A 22256-nucleotide genomic window follows, 5' to 3' on the forward strand; every position below is an offset into this window, starting at 1 on the left:
TAGTTCTGTTTCGATGTCATATAATTTGGTATCTTTATTGTATTTAGTTTTGATTTGAAGGTAAGTTAACCAGTCAACTTTCATGTTCCGTTCTGCCAATTCTTCAATTGTTTTTTAAGTTTCCCCGTCTATCAATTAAGTCTCTATATCTTAGCATTTTGTTCAAATCTATAAAATTTGGATGGGTCGACCTTTCTGTCGGTGATAGGCAATTCAGAATTTTCACATAGTGGGTTGTTGTTGTTTTTTGAGCCATTTTTGCAATAAAGCTCTTCTGATTAAATGATTTTGAAAGTATTTGTGCGTTTTATTTTTATCACCCCACACCGCTTACCGCACCGGATGGCTATTTTTATTTTTCATTCTCTTTGGGTGCAAGAGAGGATGGGGGCAGTGATCTGCTTCTCAGAGAAAGGCTTTAGTGAGGTGAAGAAGGCCGAGGAGCTGAGCTGCAACCTGGGCTGAATGAATGACGCACGTCCTCCCTCGGTCATTACGCTGGAGGACTGACTCAAGGGAAGTCGCATCTCTGACTCTCTCTGGGGAAGGAAGAAGAGAGGGACAGAGAGGCCAAGAAGAGATTCCCAGGAATCCCGAAGAGAAGATGGAGACCATCCCTTGGATGATAGGTTTGGGGCCTCTTTCTTCTACTTGCCATCTCAATCTGACTTTCCTCCTCGCTGAAGAGACAATTGCTTTACTCCCACGTTCTTTTCTTATTCTAGATCTTTCTCAGCAAACAAGAACTTTCCTGTTTCTTACTTGGTGCAATTTGAACAACGGGGGGCACTTACCTGCCTCCCCACAATTCTGTCTCTTGATTTGCGACCATCTGAGCTAAAGGGAGTTTGGGTGGATGCAGGGCAGCCTCTCTTCCTCCCACCAGAAACACCCAGAAGAAGACCCAAAACTGCAGCTTCAAAGTCAATTAAAGAGATTAGGAAGTTGGGGCAATGGATGACCAAAGAAAGGGGTCGTTCTGTGGGACACATTGAGGGGTGTTGAGTATAAGGGCCCCCCCTTTCTCCTTCCTGCTCCTGTCAAACGACTGAGAACTGAAGACATCAGAATAGCTGAATTTTGGAGTGAAAATACTCCTGATAGAATCCTTTTTTGTTCTTCAAGCTAATCCCAGACATGATAAGAATGGTTTGGGGACTCTTGTGACCCCCAAAGGCCAGAACATGGGTGGGAGAAGAGCCTTTTTCCTTCATCTCATCTGATGCATCCATACAGAGAAGAAGATTCAGTTGAGGATGGTGGGGATGAAAGTCTTGCTCAGCCTGGGATCATCTCTCCTTCTCTTAACTCCACTTTCCCTCTTTCTCTCTTTCAGTCCTTCCATGGATCCTCCTGGGAGCAGGTAAGAGACCTTCATACACATTTTCTTTGTGTTCACAAAAATGTAGGTTGTGGTTGTTGCATCTAGATGGTTTTCTTAGATCACGGAATCGGAATATAGACTTAGAAGGAGATGGAGTAAAAGACTTCAGAGAAGAATATGGGAGACAAGCCAAAAGAGAGAGATAAGATTAAAAGCTTGGATGTGGACAAGAGATGATGGATAAGGGGAGAAAAAGACTAAAAGATTTTCCTGGATTATACCTTCATAATGTGTACTAATATTAGTATTAAATAGACTGGATAATTATTTTGTATGTAGTGTAATAAACATCAGGATAAATATTTTAATATAAGTAGATAGGAAGAGTGAAAAAATGATGAATAAGAATTACGTATCAATTGGAAAATGAGAGCTTGAATGATGGTATTATCGAACATGTATAAAATATGATTAGCGGTGAAATGATAAAATCAAACAATGAACGATTAGAAAATGAAAAAATATATAGTTTAATGTAAACGTGTGTATTAATAATAGATCTACACAAATTGGAAGATTGGAAAGAATATGAATGGATGCACTTTAAATGATTGTGATTGGCATTAGAAGTGTACATTGAATGATGAAAGAAGGAAGGATGAAACTTTAACATAAACAGAACAGACGAATAAGGGGAATATAAATAATAAAACAGCTGAAGATGGGAAATAGAAAAGAAACATCTTAGGATATTGCAGCAGCATGGGTGGGTGGGTGTGGGTGTAAAAGGTTAAAACAGAGATAGGAATAAGAGGGGAATAATAGTATAGATATATTAACATATTAAGGTATATGAAAGAATAGGAAGGAGGTCTCAGCGCTGGTTCTTGAGGCAAACTAGCTTGCCGTGCCAGCTCTGATCTGATTTTGCAATGCAAGAAAACCAAACTCCAACCCTCCTGGGGTTTCCAAGCTTTTCCTGGTTGAAAGGTTGGAAGTGGTTCTCAGTGAATCCGTCAGGAAGACTTCTGGCTTAGAGGAAGAAGAAGGGGAGCAGGGCCATAGAATTGTCCTCACCTGGAGAAGAGAGAATCAGTCAGTCAAGGATCCCCAGAGCTGTTTAGAGATGGGAGCCATTCTGGGAATTGGGGTGGATGTTCTGGGGTAGAGATTTGGTTCCAAGAAGAGATCAGAAGGAAGGACTCAAGGCTTCTTTTTCTTTTCTTTGCTTCACGTACAGATTCAGCTCTTCTGCCCCCCAGCCTGTCCTCATCTCTTCCACACACCGTCATTATCAAAGGAGAAGAGATTCCTTTGAATTGCTCCCTCCCCGAGGGATCTTCTGCAGAATCGTTCTTATTCTACTGCAAGGATCAATCGGACGTCCCAATCAAGCATGAAGATACCCATAAAAATACCCTCATTCTGAAGACTGTGGATCTGGATTCAGGCCAAACAAAGATAGTATGTACATGTATGTTCTGGGGATCATCTGGAGGAAGCCAACTTTCTCCCAACAGTAACCAGTTGGTCTTCTCAATCATTGGTAAGATTAATATTTATTGTCGAGAAATGCTTAAATCAAAGGCAGCCCCAGTGCTCAACCTATGAAAATATACATCAAACCATTCAAAAATTCATCCAATGAACAAAAAAGCAAAGAAGCCAATTCATAGTTATAGAAATAATATGTCTTCTATAAGAAAATGTTTACGAGGACCGTCTTTTTATGGGGGAAAAGATCTTCCCGATGGATTATTATGGTTCAGCTGTACCGGGCAGAATTGGGAGCAACCCACATCTGTGTGACTGTCATGTGACTGCTTGTTCAGTGGGGCATGGTGTATTCTATCTATGTATTCTGGTGGCCCTTCTGATTCCCAGCAATCAAGTGATTTCCAAAGTTTAATTGGGTCAAAAGTAGGAATCGGTCATCACTAGGTCCCTCAGGAAAGGGCCCTGACTTTGGGGGAGAAAGAGTGCATGAGTTTAGTCTGGCAAGATTCTGTCTATTTGGCTGTTTGCACAAATCCATTAGTATAACAGAATAACAGTTGGAGAGACCTTGGAGGTCTTCTACTCCAACCCCCTGCTCAAGCAGGAAACCTTACATCATTTCTGACAAGTGGCTGTCCAGTCTCTTCTATAAAACGTCCAGTGTTGGAGCACCCAAATCTCTGAAGGCAAGCCCTTCCACTAATTGTCCTGATTGTTCAGAAATTCCTTCTTAGTTCCAGGTATCTTCTCTCCTTGATGACTTTCCATCCATTGTTTCTTGTCCTGCCTTCTGGTGCTTTGGAGAATAGGTTGACCCTCCTCCACTTTGTGGCAGCCCCTCAAATACTGGAAGACTGCTATCATGTCGCCCCCCCCCCCACTTCTTCTTTTCTCTAGACTGGCCAAACTCAATTCCTGCAACCGTTCTTCATATGTTTTAATCTGCGGGCCTTTCATCATCTTAGTTGCACTTTTTTCTAAGTCTCAACATCATTTCTTTTACATCGTGGTAATCAAAACTGAATGCGTTATTCCAAATGTGGTCTTACCAAGTTGTTATGAAGTAGTGTTAACGCTTCATGTCATCTTGATGCTATCCCTCTGTTAGGTTGGTTGATTCTCTGTCATTCTTGGGTTGGGCCTGAGAGTTTGCCTTCTTAACTTTGGCCATTCTGGGAATCGGGGTGGATGTTCTTGGGTAGAGATTTGGTTCCAAGAAGAGATCAGAAGGAAGGACTCAAGGCTTCTTTTTCTTTTCTTTGCTTCACGGACAGATTCATCTCTTCTGCCCCCCAGCCTGTCCTCATCTCTTCCACACACCGACATTATCAAAGGAGAAGAGATTCCTTTATATTGCTCCCTCCCCGAGGGATCTTCTGCAAAACCGTTCATATTCTACTGCATGGATCAATCGGACGTACCAATCAAACATGGAGATATCCATAAAAATACCCTCATTCTGAAGACTGCGGATCTGGATTCAGGCCAAACAAAGATAGTATGTACATGTTTCTTCTGGGGATCATCTGGTGGACGCCAATTTTCCTCCAACAGTAACCAGTTGGTCTTCTCAATCATTGGTAAGATGAATATTTATTGCCGAGAAATACTTAAATCAAAGGCAGCACCAATGCTCAACCTATGAAAATATAGCAGTTCCATAGATGGAAGGCATAGACATTTTGGTGAGGTACCAATGTTTAGTACTATAAGGGGCCCAGACCACTCCTGAGAGAAGGAGTGGAATATCTGCCAGTTTGAACTGAGGTAACAGAATGTGAGGCAACTGGCAGTTGGAACAGAGTTCTTTTCAGATGGGGAGGGAGAGTAGAACTCCTTAGCGTCAGAGCGTGTTAATTATTGTATAAGAAATACTAATGATCTGATGGTCATTTTGAAAAATCCTTTCTTAGCAAGCCCATAGAAGCCAAGAGGAACATATGTGACACATTTCAAGTTTGTAGGCTTTACGTTTCTGGAGATTTCGTGATGAGTGGGTGGTACTTGGCTTTTATATATATAGATTACAGGTATGATTTTTTGTTTGCCACAACCAGGAATAAAATCTCCATTCTAGGCTCTAATTTAACACTCTGTTATTAGATCCTGCAGAGTTAAAGCAAAGAAAATTCACAACAAACTTTTTACCAAAAATGAAACCGTCATAAATGAAGCTGAGCCCTGTGCTTTTTATAGTCACTGCAGTACAGCAAGAGAGGAAAAAGTGGGGAGGTTTCGTTTCTTGACCTGAGGCAGGTTTTTTTTTAAAGCAAGAAAAGGTTTATTGTAATTTCCCCTTTAAGTTAAAGTAAAATTAATTTTCACTCTTGTTTTCCCCACTTTAACTTTCATTTTGCAAAATATCACTGCTTTGCTTCATACAAATGGTATCTTAGGGCCAAGGAGGCACTGTGGATGATTTGAGGAAACTTCTCTGCTTCACAGTAGACATTAATTTATCTCCCTTGTGAACATTTTATGCAGGCAGCCTCCCTTCCCCCGTGCTGAGAGTGGATCCGTTGTCCCAGAGGGTGAAGGAAGGTGACTCCTTTGTGTGAAAAGGGGTAGACTTTGTGTTATTTTCACTCTAAGCTAAAGTCACATTCATTCTCCTTCCTTATTTTCCATTTTAACCTCCATTATCTGAAATATCATTGCTTTGCCTCATAGAAATGGCACCTTAGATTCAAGGAGGTACTTTGGATGATTTGAGGAAACTCCTCTGCTTCAAAGGAGACATTGATGCATATATTTTCCTTGTGAACATTTTATGCAGATGGCCACCCTTCCCCCGTGCTGAGAGTGGATCCATTGTCCCAGAGGGTGAAGGAAGGTGACCCCCAGGACAAAATACCATTCCGGTTCAGCTGTATTGGGCAGAATTGGGAGCAACCCACATCTGTGTGACTCTCATGTGATTGCTTGTTAAGTGGGGCATGGTGTATTCTATCTATGTATTCTGGTGGCCCTTCTGATTCCCAGCATAGACATGTTGGTGACGTACCGACGTTTAGTACTGTAAGTAGCCTCAGACTGCTCCTGAGAAAAGGTGTGGAACATCTGCCAGTTTGAACTGAGGTAACGGAATGTGAGGCAACTAGCAATTGCAACAGAGTTCTTTTCAGATGGGGAGGGAGAGTAGAACTCCTTAGCATCAGAGTGTGTTAATTACTATATAAGAAATACTAATGATCTGATGGTCATTTTGAAAAATCCTTTCTTAGCAAGCCCGTAGAAGCCAAGAGGAACATACGTGACACATTTCAAGTTTGTAGGCATTGTGGTTTTGGAGATTTTGTGATGAGTAAGTGGTACTTGGCTTTTATATATATGTAGATAATAGGTAGAATTTTTTGTTTTATTTGCCACAGCCTGGAACTCAACAAAATTTCATCTCTAGGTTCTAATTTGGTATTCTGTCGCTAGATGCTGGAGAGTTAAAGAAAAGTCACAACAAACTTTTTACCAAAAATGAAACCGTCATAAACAAACTGAGCCCTGTGATTTTTCTAGTCGCTGAAATATAGCAAGAGAGAGAGGGAAGTGGGGAATTTTTGTTTCTTGACCTGAGGCAGGATTTTTTTTAAACAAGGAAAGATTTATTGTAATTTTCCCTCTAAATTAAAGTAAAATAAATTTTCCTCTTTTGTTTTCCACTTTAAATCTCATTTTGCAGAATATCGCTGCTTTGCTTCATACAAATGGTATCTTAGGGCCAAGGAGGCACTGTGGATGATTTGAGGAAACTTCTCTGCTTCACAGTAGACATTAATTTATCTCCGAACTCTTTATGCAGACGGCCCCCCTTCCCCAGAGCTGAGAGTGGATCCGTTGTCCCAGAGGGTGAAGGAAGGTGACCCCTTGCTCTTCCTCTGCTCAACGGAAGGAGACAACGCAGAGAAGAAGTTCCACTTCTACAAGGATGGGGTGGAGATCACCTCCAGGGAAGAAGGTCTTAGGAAGGATTCCAATGATTCCTCAGATCCTCTTCAAAATGGCTCTCTGAGAATCCCGCATGCCACCTTCAGCCACAGTGGGGAATTTGCTTGCAGTTATGAGGAAAATATAAATGGGCGCTGGGTCATGACTTCTTGGAGCCAGGGAGTGAAGGTCACAGGTGAGCCCGTCAGGGGAAGGATGGATGGGATGAATTCTTGGATGTGAGACTATTGTGTTGTGGGCTTCAGTAGGCAAGAACCAGACCAGCATAGCTGCAACAGCTTTTATTGACTCACAAATGGAACTGAGGAACTGCAGGCAATTGCCTGTAATTTATACTTTAGGCCCGGGATGGCGAACCTATGGCATGCGTGCCACAGGTGGCATGCTGAATCATTTGTCAGGGTACACAAGGCATTGCCCTGTTAGCTGGCCAGCGCGCATGGGCGTGCGCTGGCCAGCTGACTTTAGCCTTTTTGTGAGGCCATTTTTCACCCTCCCCAGGCTCCAGAGGCTTTATAGGAGCTTGGGGAGGGCGAAAACAACCTCCCTGGCCCCCTCGGAGGCCCTCCGGAGGCTTCAGGAGCTTCCCTGAAGCCTCCGGAGCACAAAAAACTGGCCCTACGGGAGCGGTCATTGTTTTGTCCTCCAGATCCTTCAGGGAAGCCTCTGGAAGGCTCCGGGAGGCTTAAACCGGTAGTATGAGCAAAATGGAAGTCTGTTCCTGAACTTCCGGTTTGCCCATAAAGCTGGATTTTTTGTGCTGCGGAGGCTTCAGGGAAGCTTCTGAAGCCTCTGGAGGGACTCCGGGGGATGGAGGGGACTGTTTTCACCCTCCCCAGACTCCTATAAAGCCTCTAGAGCCTGGGGAGGGCGAAAAAAGCATGAAAAAATGGAGGGGTTGCGCCTGTCATGCGTGCTGGGGGTCACGCATTGCATTATGGGTGTGGCATGCCTGCACACACACACACCCCGTGCTCCCCCTTGCTTTTGGCATGTGAGCCAAAAAAGGTTTACCATCGCTGCTCTAGGCCCACAAGGCCTTAACCAATCATAGAACTAGAAAAAGCCCGCCCAAATATTAATGTTCTACATTTCCCTCCAAACCAGTTGAGGTCATCTAAAGGTTCGTTTCACTTTAGCACAGTTAACAGTTAGGGTCATCTAAAGGTTAGCTTCACTTTAGCACAGTTAACAGTTCAGTTCATCTAAAGGTTAGTTTCACTTTAGCACAATTAACAGTTTAGTGTCATCTAAAGGTTAGTTTCACTTTAGCACAGTTAACAGTTAGAGTCATCTAAAGGTTAGTTTCACTTTAGCACAGTTAACAGTTTAGGGTCATCGAAAGGTTAGTTTCACTTTAGCACAGTTAACAGGGTCATCGAAAGGTTAGTTTCATTTTAGCACAATTAACAGGGTCATCTAAAGGTTAGTTTCACTTTAGCACAGTTAACAGGGTCATCTAAAGGTTAGTTTCACTTTAGCACAGTTACCGCAACTATATACATTCAGTACATAACAGAGACCATCAGGAAGTCCCACCACCATAGGCTAAACTAGGAAGGACAAAGAAAGGCCTGGAGAAAGGCAAATGGCTTCTGTGGGGTTGCTAAGAAAATTCCCTGGCGAGGTCCATGAAAAATCGAGAGTTTGCTGTAAGAGATGGTTATTTCAATTATAGATTTCATATGATCCAAACCTTAAAGAACATCTAAGACGTTTGGATTAGAAACCCTTCCAAGACGGACTGGCTGTGGGTTCCGGCCCCCCGGTTCAACCAGTTAATTCCATCTCTGGCCATTGGGGGCATTCAACTCGCCCCCGTGGAGCGGGCGCGCAATTTGGGCGTCCTCCTGGATGCCAGGCTGTCCATGGATGACCATGTGACAGCCGTGGCCAGGGGGGCGTTCCACCAGGTTCGCCTGGTGCGCCAATTGCGCCCCCTATTGGACCGGGACGCCCTACGCCCGGTCACCCATGCGCTGGTGACGTCTCGCCTGGACTACTGCAACGCTCTCTACATGGGGCTTCCCTTGAAATGCACTCGGAGACTGCAGTTGGTCCAGAATGCGGCCGCGCGGGTGATTATGGGGAGTACTAGGTACTCCCATGTGACACCTCTCCTGCGCGAGCTGCACTGGCTTCCTGTGGTCTATCAGGTGCGTTTCAAGGTCTTGATTACGATCTTTAAAGCGCTCCATGGCTCAGGACCTAGTTTCCTGCGGGATCGTATTCTGCCCCATACATCCCTACGACCCATCCGCTCGCATAGAGAGGGACTTCTCCAGGTGCCGTCCACCAGACAGTGCCGAGGGGCGGCGCCTAGGAGCAGAGCCTTCTCTGTGGCAGGCCCAGCCCTGTGGAATGACCTCCCTCCGGATATTAGGACCACTACTGACCTCCGCTCCTTCCGTATAAAGGTCAAGACCCACCTATTCCAAATAGCTGGCCTGGCTCAACCATAACTTCATAACGCTCCTGACGGGTTTTTTAATTGGTAATTTTTATTTAATGGGATTTTAATTTGTGTTTTTTAATTGTCTTCACTTATTAATCTACCTCCTCCATGCACATGTATATGTCTTTGTTTTTTATGTATGTATGTTGTCTTTATCTGTATTTTATTTGCTTTGATTGTACGCCGCCCCGAGTCCTTCGGGAGAGGGTTGCGGCTAATCAAATAAAATTATTATTATTATTATTATTATTATTATTATTATTATTATTATTATTATTATTATTATTATTATTATTATTATTATACTAATTCATCCTTCTTCTTTATTGGTCAAACCAGTTTGGACCCAAGATTCAGACCTTATATGGAGATATTCCTGGGTGGCACCTCCCCTTATAATCCTGCTGGTTCCTTTTGCCTTTTATTGCTGGAAGAAGAAGAGCAGTAAGTAATACAATACAATAGCGGAGTTGGAAGGGACCTTGGAGGTCTTCTAGTCCAACCCCCTGCCTAGGCAGGAAACCTTATACCATTCCAGACAAATGGCTCTCCAACATCTTCTTAAAGACTTCCAGTGTTGGGGCATTCACAATTTTTGGAGGCAACTTCTGTTCCACTGATTAATTGTTCTCACTGTCAGGAAGTTCCTCCTCAGTTCTAAGTTGCTTCTCTCCTTGATGAGTTTGATTAATGAAGGGTTTGGGTTCAAGAGTCCCCTTATCTGGAATCCTAGATAGCCCTCCAGGGAAGCAAGAAAGGAGAACCAAGCATGAATATGAGAGATCATATCATCTGGGAAGATAACACATGAGGATGGTAGAAAGTAGTAGTTTCATCCTTATTTTTATTATTCTATTGGAAGAATCTCCCTCCCAGGGACAATCTCAAAAAGAGGAAAGAAATGATGGAGGGATGGAGCCTCAAGCAGCAAGAGCAGCCACACCCTCGCCTGTCAAGGTAGGTGATGGGATTCATAGGTGACTTTAATCAGGGTCCACGGGGAAGGGTCTTGACAAGTGAAGCCGGGTTCCTGGGATCCCCACTGAGGGTCTCCTCTGGAGCCACCCAACTGTCTTTGTGCAGAGACAAGGGTGATGCAGATGGGCTTTAGAGTGCCTGAACCACCTTGTTGTAGTCTTCGTAGATAGCTGAACTCTGACCCTGAAACTCAAGCAGGATTTACCTCCTTTAAGCCTTGATCTTTCTGAACATCTTCCCTAAGTGTCTTCACCTGATGGGCTGGGAATCATTCTTGGCTGTAGCAGACCAGTCAACCTTATTTATTTCTAAAGAGCTGGAAACTGATGGAGAAACCCCTTGTTCTCAATAGGTTCCTCGGCTGCAGGAGATTGGATGTGTGAACAGTGCCTGTTCTTTCACTAAATTTCCCCAAAACTCTGAGGCCACCTACAGCTGCATCCAAGACTCCTCCATTTGGTCTGCTCCTGGACCAACAAGGAGGAACCGTCTTACACCACCGGAAGAAGAGAGGATGTTGTACAGTGAAGTTGTGCCCCAATCCAAAAGGAGGCAGCAGAGTCATCCCTGATTGCAGCAAAATGTGTCTCTCTTGGCCCAGTGACTTATTAGGCCTTGATATCATTCTTTTTTTTTATTATCGAAAAGTTTTAGTAAAATTTACAGATATTTCCCCTTCCCCTTCCATCCCTCCACCCCAACCCTGCCACCCCTCCAACCCTCCCTCCCCCCGCAACTTCCCAGAACAAAATACAGGGTATAAACATTTAACAATCATACACTAACATAAGCTAACTAACTAGAACATCTTGGTATCATTTAAAGAGAAAATAAAAACTTAAACAAGACTTTCATTTTACTACTATTATCCTTCCCAGCAAAAACTATTGTAAGTTCTCCCATTTATCCATCTCTATCTATATTTTATGCCATGATGGTCATAATTATACTTATGGAATCTCCCATTTAAAATTGTAATTTACACTCCTAAGTGGATAACCTTTTTTACTATCTCACATCCTGTTATTTTTCGGATTCTTCTTTTGGATTTATCCTGGAGATGGTGGATATCCAGCCTTTAGTACATTACTGTAAAAATCTTTTTGCCAATTTTTGGTCTTTTTCCAGATTTTTTTAGCCTCCTCACAGGTCCACCATAAATGGTAATACATTCCGTATATCGATTTGCATTTCCAACATTTGGGAGGTATTTGTTGAGATTTTAGCAAACATTTTTGGTGCCAGGTGCCATCTATAAAACATTTTGTATTGGTTTTCCTTGTACGCAACTGAGAGTGTCATTTTTAAGTTTCTTCCCCAAAATTTTTCCCATTTGTCTAATTCAATATTATAGCCAAAGTTGTGCGCCCATTTTATCGTTTGTTCTTTCACAATTTCCTCTTCCATTTTATACTTCAGGAGAAATTTATATATTCTCCCTATCATCTTTCTATCTGAGCTTTGAATAATTTTATCCAATTCATGTAGTTCTGTTTCGATGTCATATAATTTGGTATCTTTATTGTATTTAGTTTTGATTTGAAGGTAAGTTAACCAGTCAACTTTCATGTTCCGTTCTGCCAATTCTTCAATTGTTTTTTAAGTTTCCCCGTCTATCAATTAAGTCTCTATATCTTAGCATTTTGTTCAAATCTATAAAATTTGGATGGGTCGACCTTTCTGTCGGTGATAGGCAATTCAGAATTTTCACATAGTGGGTTGTTGTTGTTTTTTGAGCCATTTTTGCAATAAAGCTCTTCTGATTAAATGATTTTGAAAGTATTTGTGCGTTTTATTTTTATCACCCCACACCGCTTACCGCACCGGATGGCTATTTTTATTTTTCATTCTCTTTGGGTGCAAGAGAGGATGGGGGCAGTGAACTGCTTCTCAGAGAAAGGCTTTAATGAGGTGAAGAAGGCCGAGGAGCTGAGCTGCAACCTGGGCTGAATGAATGACGCACGTCCTCCCTCGGTCATTACGCTGGAGGACTGACTCAAGGGAAGTCGCATCTCTGACTCTCTCTGGGGAAGGAAGAAGAGAGGGACAGAGAGGCCAAGAAGAGATTCCCAGGAATCCCGAAGAGAAGATGGAGACCATCCCTTGGATGATAGGTTTGGGGCCTCTTTCTTCTACTTGCCATCTCAATCTGACTTTCCTCCTCGCTGAAGAGACAATTGCTTTACTCCCACGTTCTTTTCTTATTCTAGATCTTTCTCAGCAAACAAGAACTTTCCTGTTTCTTACTTTGGTGCAATTTGAACAACGGGGGGCACTTACCTGCCTCCCCACAATTCTGTCTCTTGATTTGCGACCATCTGAGCTAAAGGGAGTTTGGGTGGATGCAGAGCAGCCTCTCTTCCTCCCACCAGAAACACCCAGAAGAAGACCCAAAACTGCAGCTTCAAAGTCAATTAAAGAGATTAGGAAGTTGGGGCAATGGATGACCAAAGAAAGGGGTCGTTCTGTGGGACACATTGAGGGGTGTTGAGTATAAGGGCCCCTCCTTTCTCCTTCCTGCTCCTGTCAAATGATTGAGAACTGAAGACATCAGAATAGCTGAATTTTGGAGTGAAAATACTCCTGATAGAATCCTTTTTTGTTCTTCAAGCTAATCCCAGACATGATAAGAATGGTTTGGGGACTCTTGTGACCCCCAAAGGCCAGAACATGGGTGGGAGAAGAGCCTTTTTCCTTCATCTCATCTGATGCATCCATACAGAGAAGACGATTCAGTTGAGGATGGTGGGGATGAAAGTCTTGCACAGGCTGGGATCATCTCTCCTTCTCTTAACTCCACTTTCCCTCTTTCTCTCTTTCAGTCCTTCCATGGATCCTCCTGGGAGCAGGTAAGAGACCTTCATACACATTTTCTTTGTGTTCACAAAAATGTAGGTTGTGGTTGTTGCATCTAGATGGTTTTCTTAGATCACGGAATCGGAATATAGACTTAGAAGGAGATGGAGTAAAAGACTTCAGAGAAGAATATGGGAGACAAGCCAAAAGAGAGAGATAAGATTAAAAGCTTGGATGTGGACAAGAGATGATGGATAAGGGGAGAAAAAGACTAAAAGATTTTCCTGGATTATACCTTCATAATGTGTACTAATATTAGTATTAAATAGACTGGATAATTATTTTGTATGTAGTGTAATAAACATCAGGATAAATATTTTAATATAAGTAGATAGGAAGAGTGAAAAAATGATGAATAAGAATTACGTATCAATTGGAAAATGAGAGCTTGAATGATGGTATTATCGAACATGTATAAAATATGATTAGCGGTGAAATGATAAAATCAAACAATGAACGATTAGAAAATGAAAAAATATATAGTTTAATGTAAACGTGTGTATTAATAATAGATCTACACAAATTGGAAGATTGGAAAGAATATGAATGGATGCACTTTAAATGATTGCGATTGGCATTAGAAGTGTACATTGAATGATGAAAGAAGGAAGGATGAAACTTTAACATAAACAGAACAGACGAATAAGGGGAATATAAATAATAAAACAGCTGAAGATGGGAAATAGAAAAGAAACATCTTAGGATATTGCAGCAGCATGGGTGGGTGGGTGTGGGTGTAAAAGGTTAAAACAGAGATAGGAATAAGAGGGGAATAATAGTATAGATATATTAACATATTAAGGTATATGAAAGAATAGGAAGGAGGTCTCGGTGCTGGTTCTTGAGGCAAACTAGCTTGCCGTGCCAGCTCTGATCTGATTTTGCAATGCAAGAAAACGAAACTCCAACCCTCCTGGGGTTTCCAAGCTTTTCCTGGTTGAAAGGTTGGAAGTGGTTCTCAGTGAATCCGTCAGGAAGACTTCTGGCTTAGAGGAAGAAGAAGGGGAGCAGGGCCATAGAATTGTCCTCACCTGGAGAAGAGAGAATCAGTCAGTCAAGGATCCCCAGAGCTGTTTAGAGATGGGAGCCATTCTGGGAATTGGGGTGGATGTTCTGGGGTAGAGATTTGGTTCCAAGAAGAGATCAGAAGGAAGGACTCAAGGCTTCTTTTTCTTTTCTTTGCTTCACGTACAGATTCAGCTCTTCTGCCCCCCAGCCTGTCCTCATCTCTTCCACACACCGTCATTATCAAAGGAGAAGAGATTCCTTTGAATTGCTCCCTCCCCGAGGGATCTTCTGCAGAATCGTTCTTATTCTACTGCAAGGATCAATCGGACGTCCCAATCAAGCATGAAGATACCCATAAAAATACCCTCATTCTGAAGACTGTGGATCTGGATTCAGGCCAAACAAAGATAGTATGTACATGTATGTTCTGGGGATCATCTGGAGGAAGCCAACTTTCTCCCAACAGTAACCAGTTGGTCTTCTCAATCATTGGTAAGATTAATATTTATTGTCGAGAAATGCTTAAATCAAAGGCAGCCCCAGTGCTCAACCTATGAAAATATACATCAAACCATTCAAAAATTCATCCAATGAACAAAAAAGCAAAGAAGCCAATTCATAGTTATAGAAATAATATGTCTTCTATAAGAAAATGTTTACGAGGACCGTCTTTTTATGGGGGAAAAGATCTTCCCGATGGATTATTATGGTTCAGCTGTACCGGGCAGAATTGGGAGCAACCCACATCTGTGTGACTGTCATGTGACTGCTTGTTCAGTGGGGCATGGTGTATTCTATCTATGTATTCTGGTGGCCCTTCTGATTCCCAGCAATCAAGTGATTTCCAAAGTTTAATTGGGTCAAAAGTAGGAATCGGTCATCACTAGGTCCCTCAGGAAAGGGCCCTGACTTTGGGGGAGAAAGAGTGCATGAGTTTAGTCTGGCAAGATTCTGTCTATTTGGCTGTTTGCACAAATCCATTAGTATAACAGAATAACAGTTGGAGAGACCTTGGAGGTCTTCTACTCCAACCCCCTGCTCAAGCAGGAAACCTTACATCATTTCTGACAAGTGGCTGTCCAGTCTCTTCTATAAAACGTCCAGTGTTGGAGCACCCAAATCTCTGAAGGCAAGCCCTTCCACTAATTGTCCTGATTGTTCAGAAATTCCTTCTTAGTTCCAGGTATCTTCTCTCCTTGATTACTTTCCATCCATTGTTTCTTGTCCTGCCTTCTGGTGCTTTGGAGAATAGGTTGACCCTCCTCCACTTTGTGGCAGCCCCTCAAATACTGGAAGACTGCTATCATGTCGTCCCCCCCCCTACTTCTTCTTTTCTCTAGACTGGCCAAACTCAATTCCTGCAACCGTTCTTCATATGTTTTAACCTGCGGGCCTTTCATCATCTTAGTTGCACTTTTTTCTAAGTCTCAACATCATTTCTTTTACATCGTGGTAATCAAAACTGAATGCGTTATTCCAAATGTGGTCTTACCAAGTTGTTATGAAGTAGTGTTAACACTTCATGTCATCTTGATGCTATCCCTCTGTTAGGTTGGTTGATTCTTTGTCATTCTTGGGTTGGGCCTGAGAGTTTGCCTTCTTAACTTTGGCCATTCTGGGAATCGGGGTGGATGTTCTTGGGTAGAGATTTGGTTCCAAGAAGAGATCAGAAGGAAGGACTCAAGGCTTCTTTTTCTTTTCTTTGCTTCACGGACAGATTCATCTCTTCTGCCCCCCAGCCTGTCCTCATCTCTTCCACACACCGACATTATCAAAGGAGAAGAGATTCCTTTATATTGCTCCCTCCCCGAGGGATCTTCTGCAAAACCGTTCATATTCTACTGCATGGATCAATCGGACGTACCAATCAAACATGGAGATATCCATAAAAATACCCTCATTCTGAAGACTGCGGATCTGGATTCAGGCCAAACAAAGATAGTATGTACATGTTTCTTCTGGGGATCATCTGGTGGACGCCAATTTTCCTCCAACAGTAACCAGTTGGTCTTCTCAATCATTGGTAAGATGAATATTTATTGCCGAGAAATACTTAAATCAAAGGCAGCACCAATGCTCAACCTATGAAAATATAGCAGTTCCATAGATGGAAGGCATAGACATTTTGGTGAGGTACCAATGTTTAGTACTATAAGGGGCCCAGACCACTCCTGAGAGAAGGAGTGGAATATCTGCCAGTTTGAACTGAGGTAACAGAATGTGAGGCAACTGGCAGTTGGAACAGAGTTCTTTTCAGATGGGGAGGGAGAGTAGAACTCCTTAGCGTCAGAGCGTGTTAATTATTGTATAAGAAATACTAATGATCTGATGGTCATTTTGAAAAATCCTTTCTTAGCAAGCCCATAGAAGCCAAGAGGAACATATGTGACACATTTCAAGTTTGTAGGCTTTACGTTTCTGGAGATTTCGTGATGAGTGGGTGGTACTTGGCTTTTATATATATAGATTACAGGTATGATTTTTTGTTTGCCACAACCAGGAATAAAATCTCCATTCTAGGCTCTAATTTAACACTCTGTTATTAGATCCTGGAGAGTTAAAGCAAAGAAAATTCACAACAAACTTTTTACCAAAAATGAAACCGTCATAAATGAAGCTGAGCCCTGAGGTTTTTATAGTCACTGCAGTACAGCAAGAGAGGAAAAAGTGGGGAGGTTTTGTTTCTTGACCTGAGGCAGGTTTTTTTTTTAAAGCAAGAAAAGGTTTATTGTAATTTCCCCTTTAAGTTAAAGTAAAATTAATTTTCACTCTTGTTTTCCCCACTTTAACTTTCATTTTGCAAAATATCACTGCTTTGCTTCATACAAATGGTATCTTAGGGCCAAGGAGGCACTGTGGATGATTTGAGGAAACTTCTCTGCTTCACAGTAGACATTAATTTATCTCCCTTGTGAACATTTTATGCAGGCAGCCTCCCTTCCCCCGTGCTGAGAGTGGATCCGTTGTCCCAGAGGGTGAAGGAAGGTGACTCCTTTGTGTGAAAAGGGGTAGACTTTGTGTTATTTTCACTCTAAGCTAAAGTCACATTCATTCTCCTTCCTTATTTTCCATTTTAACCTCCATTATCTGAAATATCATTGCTTTGCCTCATAGAAATGGCACCTTAGATTCAAGGAGGTACTTTGGATGATTTGAGGAAACTCCTCTGCTTCAAAGGAGACATTGATGCATATATTTTCCTTGTGAACATTTTATGCAGATGGCCTCCCTTCCCCCGTGCTGAGAGTGGATCCATTGTCCCAGAGGGTGAAGGAAGGTGACCCCCAGGACAAAATACCATTCCGGTTCAGCTGTATTGGGCAGAATTGGGAACAACCCACATCTGTGTGACTCTCATGTGATTGCTTGTTAAGTGGGGCATGGTGTATTCTATCTATGTATTCTGGTGGCCCTTCTGATTCCCAGCATAGACATGTTGGTGACGTACCGACGTTTAGTACTGTAAGTAGCCTCAGACTGCTCCTGAGAAAAGGTGTGGAACATCTGCCAGTTTGAACTGAGGTAACGGAATGTGAGGCAACTAGCAATTGCAACAGAGTTCTTTTCAGATGGGGAGGGAGAGTAGAACTCCTTAGCATCAGAGTGTGTTAATTACTGTATAAGAAATACTAATGATCTGATGGTCATTTTGAAAAATCCTTTCTTAGCAAGCCCGTAGAAGCCAAGAGGAACATACGTGACACATTTCAAGTTTGTAGGCATTGTGGTTTTGGAGATTTTGTGATGAGTAAGTGGTACTTGGCTTTTATATATATGTAGATTACAGGTAGAATTTTTTGTTTTGTTTGCCACAGTCTGGAACTCAACAAAATTTCCACTCTATGTTCTAATTTGGCATTCTGTCGCTAGATGCTGGAGAGTTAAAGAAAAGTCACAACAAACTTTTTACCAAAAATGAAACCGTCATAAACAAACTGTTCCTTGTGATTTTTCTAGTTGCTGAAATATAGCAAGAGAGAGAGGGAAGTGGGGAATTTTTGTTTCTTGACCTGAGGCAGGATTTTTTTTAAACAAGGAAAGATTTATTGTAATTTCCCCTCTAAATTAAAGTAAAATAAATTTTCCTCTTTTGTTTTCCACTTTAAATCTCATTTTACAGAATATCGCTGCTTTGCTTCATACAAATGGTATCTTAGGGCCAAGGAGGCACTGTGGATGATTTGAGGAAACTTCTCTGCTTCACAGTAGACATTAATTTATCTCCGAACTCTTTATGCAGACGGCCCCCCTTCCCCAGAGCTGAGAGTGGATCCGTTGTCCCAGAGGGTGAAGGAAGGTGACCCCTTGCTCTTCCTCTGCTCAACGGAAGGAGACAACGCAGAGAAGAAGTTCCACTTCTACAAGGATGGGGTGGAGATCACCTCCAGGGAAGAAGGTCTTAGGAAGGATTCCAATGATTCCTCAGATCCTCTTCAAAATGGCTCTCTGAGAATCCCGCATGCCACCTTCAGCCACAGTGGGGAATTTGCTTGCAGTTATGAGGAAAATATAAATGGGCGCTGGGTCATGACTTCTTGGAGCCAGGGAGTGAAGGTCACAGGTGAGTCCGTCGGGGGAAGGATGGATGGGATGAATTCTTGGATGTGAGACTATTGTGTTGTGGGCTTCAGTAGGCAAGAACCAGACCAGCATAGCTGCAACAGCTTTTATTGACTCACAAATGGAACTGAGGAACTGCAGGCAATTGCCTGTAATTTATACTTTAGGCCCGGGATGGCGAACCTATGGCATGCGTGCCACAGGTGGCATGCTGAATCATTTGTCAGGGTACACAAGGCATTGCCCTGTTAGCTGGCCAGCGCGCATGGGCGTGCGCTGGCCAGCTGACTTTAGCCTTTTTGTGAGGCCATTTTTCACCCTCCCCAGGCTCCAGAGGCTTTATAGGAGCTTGGGGAGGGCGAAAACAACCTCCCTGGCCCCCTCGGAGGCCCTCCGGAGGCTTCAGGAGCTTCCCTGAAGCCTCCGGAGCACAAAAAACTGGCCCTACGGGAGCGGTCATTGTTTTGTCCTCCAGATCCTTCAGGGAAGCCTCTGGAAGGCTCCGGGAGGCTTAAACCGGTAGTATGAGCAAAATGGAAGTCTGTTCCTGAACTTCCGGTTTGCCCATAAAGCTGGATTTTTTGTGCTGCGGAGGCTTCAGGGAAGCTTCTGAAGCCTCTGGAGGGACTCCGGGGGATGGAGGGGACTGTTTTCACCCTCCCCAGACTCCTATAAAGCCTCTAGAGCCTGGGGAGGGCGAAAAAAGCATGAAAAAATGGAGGGGTTGCGCCTGTCATGCGTGCTGGGGGTCACGCATTGCATTATGGGTGTGGCATGCCTGCACACACACACACCCCGTGCTCCCCCTTGCTTTTGGCATGTGAGCCAAAAAAGGTTTACCATCGCTGCTCTAGGCCCACAAGGCCTTAACCAATCATAGAACTAGAAAAAGCCCGCCCAAATATTAATGTTCTACATTTCCCTCCAAACCAGTTGAGGTCATCTAAAGGTTCGTTTCACTTTAGCACAGTTAACAGTTAGGGTCATCTAAAGGTTAGCTTCACTTTAGCACAGTTAACAGTTCAGTTCATCTAAAGGTTAGTTTCACTTTAGCACAATTAACAGTTTAGTGTCATCTAAAGGTTAGTTTCACTTTAGCACAGTTAACAGTTAGAGTCATCTAAAGGTTAGTTTCACTTTAGCACAGTTAACAGTTTAGGGTCATCGAAAGGTTAGTTTCACTTTAGCACAGTTAACAGGGTCATCGAAAGGTTAGTTTCATTTTAGCACAATTAACAGGGTCATCTAAAGGTTAGTTTCACTTTAGCACAGTTAACAGGGTCATCTAAAGGTTAGTTTCACTTTAGCACAGTTACCGCAACTATATACATTCAGTACATAACAGAGACCATCAGGAAGTCCCACCACCATAGGCTAAACTAGGAAGGACAAAGAAAGGCCTGGAGAAAGGCAAATGGCTTCTGTGGGGTTGCTAAGAAAATTCCCTGGCGAGGTCCATGAAAAATCGAGAGTTTGCTGTAAGAGATGGTTATTTCAATTATAGATTTCATATGATCCAAACCTTAAAGAACATCTAAGACGTTTGGATTAGAAACCCTTCCAAGACGGACTGGCTGTGGGTTCCGGCCCCCCGGTTCAACCAGTTAATTCCATCTCTGGCCATTGGGGGCATTCAACTCGCCCCCGTGGAGCGGGCGCGCAATTTGGGCGTCCTCCTGGATGCCAGGCTGTCCATGGATGACCATGTGACAGCCGTGGCCAGGGGGGCGTTCCACCAGGTTCGCCTGGTGCGCCAATTGCGCCCCCTATTGGACCGGGACGCCCTACGCACGGTCACCCATGCGCTGGTGACGTCTCGCCTGGACTACTGCAACGCTCTCTACATGGGGCTTCCCTTGAAATGCACTCGGAGACTGCAGTTGGTCCAGAATGCGGCCGCGCGGGTGATTATGGGGAGTACTAGGTACTCCCATGTGACACCTCTCCTGCGCGAGCTGCACTGGCTTCCTGTGGTCTATCAGGTGCGTTTCAAGGTCTTGATTACGATCTTTAAAGCGCTCCATGGCTCAGGACCTAGTTTCCTGCGGGATCGTATTCTGCCCCATACATCCCTACGACCCATCCGCTCGCATAGAGAGGGACTTCTCCAGGTGCCGTCCACCAGACAGTGCCGAGTGGCGGCGCCTAGGAGCAGAGCCTTCTCTGTGGCAGGCCCAGCCCTGTGGAATGACCTCCCTCCGGATATTAGGACCACTACTGACCTCCGCTCCTTCCGTATAAAGGTCAAGACCCACCTATTCCAAATAGCTGGCCTGGCTCAACCATAACTTCATAACGCTCCTGACGGGTTTTTTAATTGGTAATTTTTATTTAATGGGATTTTAATTTGTGTTTTTTAATTGTCTTCACTTATTAATCTACCTCCTCCATGCACATGTATATGTCTTTGTTTTTTATGTATGTATGTTGTCTTTATCTGTATTTTATTTGCTTTGATTGTACGCCGCCCCGAGGCCTTCGGGAGAGGGTTGCGGCTAATCAAATAAAATTATTATTATTATTATTATTATTACTATTATTATTATTATTATTATTATTATTATTATTATTATTATTATTATTATTATTATTATTATTATTATTATTATTATTATTATTATACTAATTCATCCTTCTTCTTTATTGGTCAAACCAGTTTGGACCCAAGATTCAGACCTTATATGGAGATATTCCTGGGTGGCACCTCCCCTTATAATCCTGCTGGTTCCTTTTGCCTTTTATTGCTGGAAGAAGAAGAGCAGTAAGTAATACAATACAATAGCGGAGTTGGAAGGGACCTTGGAGGTCTTCTAGTCCAACCCCCTGCCTAGGCAGGAAACCTTATACCATTCCAGACAAATGGCTCTCCAACATCTTCTTAAAGACTTCCAGTGTTGGGGCATTCACAATTTTTGGAGGCAACTTCTGTTCCACTGATTAATTGTTCTCACTGTCAGGAAGTTCCTCCTCAGTTCTAAGTTGCTTCTCTCCTTGATGAGTTTGATTAATGAAGGGTTTGGGTTCAAGAGTCCCCTTATCTGGAATCCTAGATAGCCCTCCAGGGAAGCAAGAAAGGAGAACCAAGCATGAATATGAGAGATCATATCATCTGGGAAGATAACACATGAGGATGGTAGAAAGTAGTAGTTTCATCCTTATTTTTATTATTCTATTGGAAGAATCTCCCTCCCAGGGACAATCTCAAAAAGAGGAAAGAAATGATGGAGGGATGGAGCCTCAAGCAGCAAGAGCAGCCAGACCCTCGCCTGTCAAGGTAGGTGATGGGATTCATAGGTGACTTTAATCAGGGTCCACGGGAAAGGGTCTTGACAAGTGAAGCCGGGTTCCTGGGATCCCCACTGAGGGTCTCCTCTGGAGCCACCCAACTGTCTTTGTGCAGAGACAAGGGTGATGCAGATTGGCTTTAGAGTGCCTGAACCACCTTGTTGTAGTCTTGTTGTAGTCTTCGTAGATAGCTGAACTCTGACCCTGAAACTCAAGCAGGATTTACTTCCTTTAAGCCTTGATCTTTCTGAACATCTTCCCTAAGTGTCTTCACCTGTTGGGCTTGGAATCTTTCTTGGCTGTAGCAGACCAGTCAACCTTATTTATTTCTAAAGAGCTGAAAACTGATGG

General features: G+C 43.1%; 2 long non-coding RNA genes across 2 annotated transcripts; both read left to right on the forward strand.

Annotated features, from left to right (window-relative positions):
• Nucleotides 1-6814: 6814 nt before the first annotated feature.
• On the forward strand, nucleotides 6815-10669 carry LOC309401028. The gene is made up of 4 exons (XR_014176749.1): nucleotides 6815-6938; nucleotides 9558-9662; nucleotides 10081-10175; nucleotides 10549-10669. It is a non-coding gene; the product is annotated as an uncharacterized lncRNA (long non-coding RNA).
• A 7828-nt stretch (nucleotides 10670-18497) lies between these two features.
• On the forward strand, nucleotides 18498-21876 carry LOC309401046. The gene is made up of 3 exons (XR_014176750.1): nucleotides 18498-18621; nucleotides 21277-21381; nucleotides 21800-21876. It is a non-coding gene; the product is annotated as an uncharacterized lncRNA (long non-coding RNA).
• The last annotated feature ends 380 nt before the right edge of the window (nucleotides 21877-22256 follow it).

Source organism: Natrix helvetica (genome assembly GCF_964273705.1).
Source record: "Natrix helvetica genome assembly, chromosome: Z".
Classification (NCBI taxonomy): Eukaryota; Metazoa; Chordata; class Lepidosauria; order Squamata; family Natricidae; genus Natrix; species Natrix helvetica.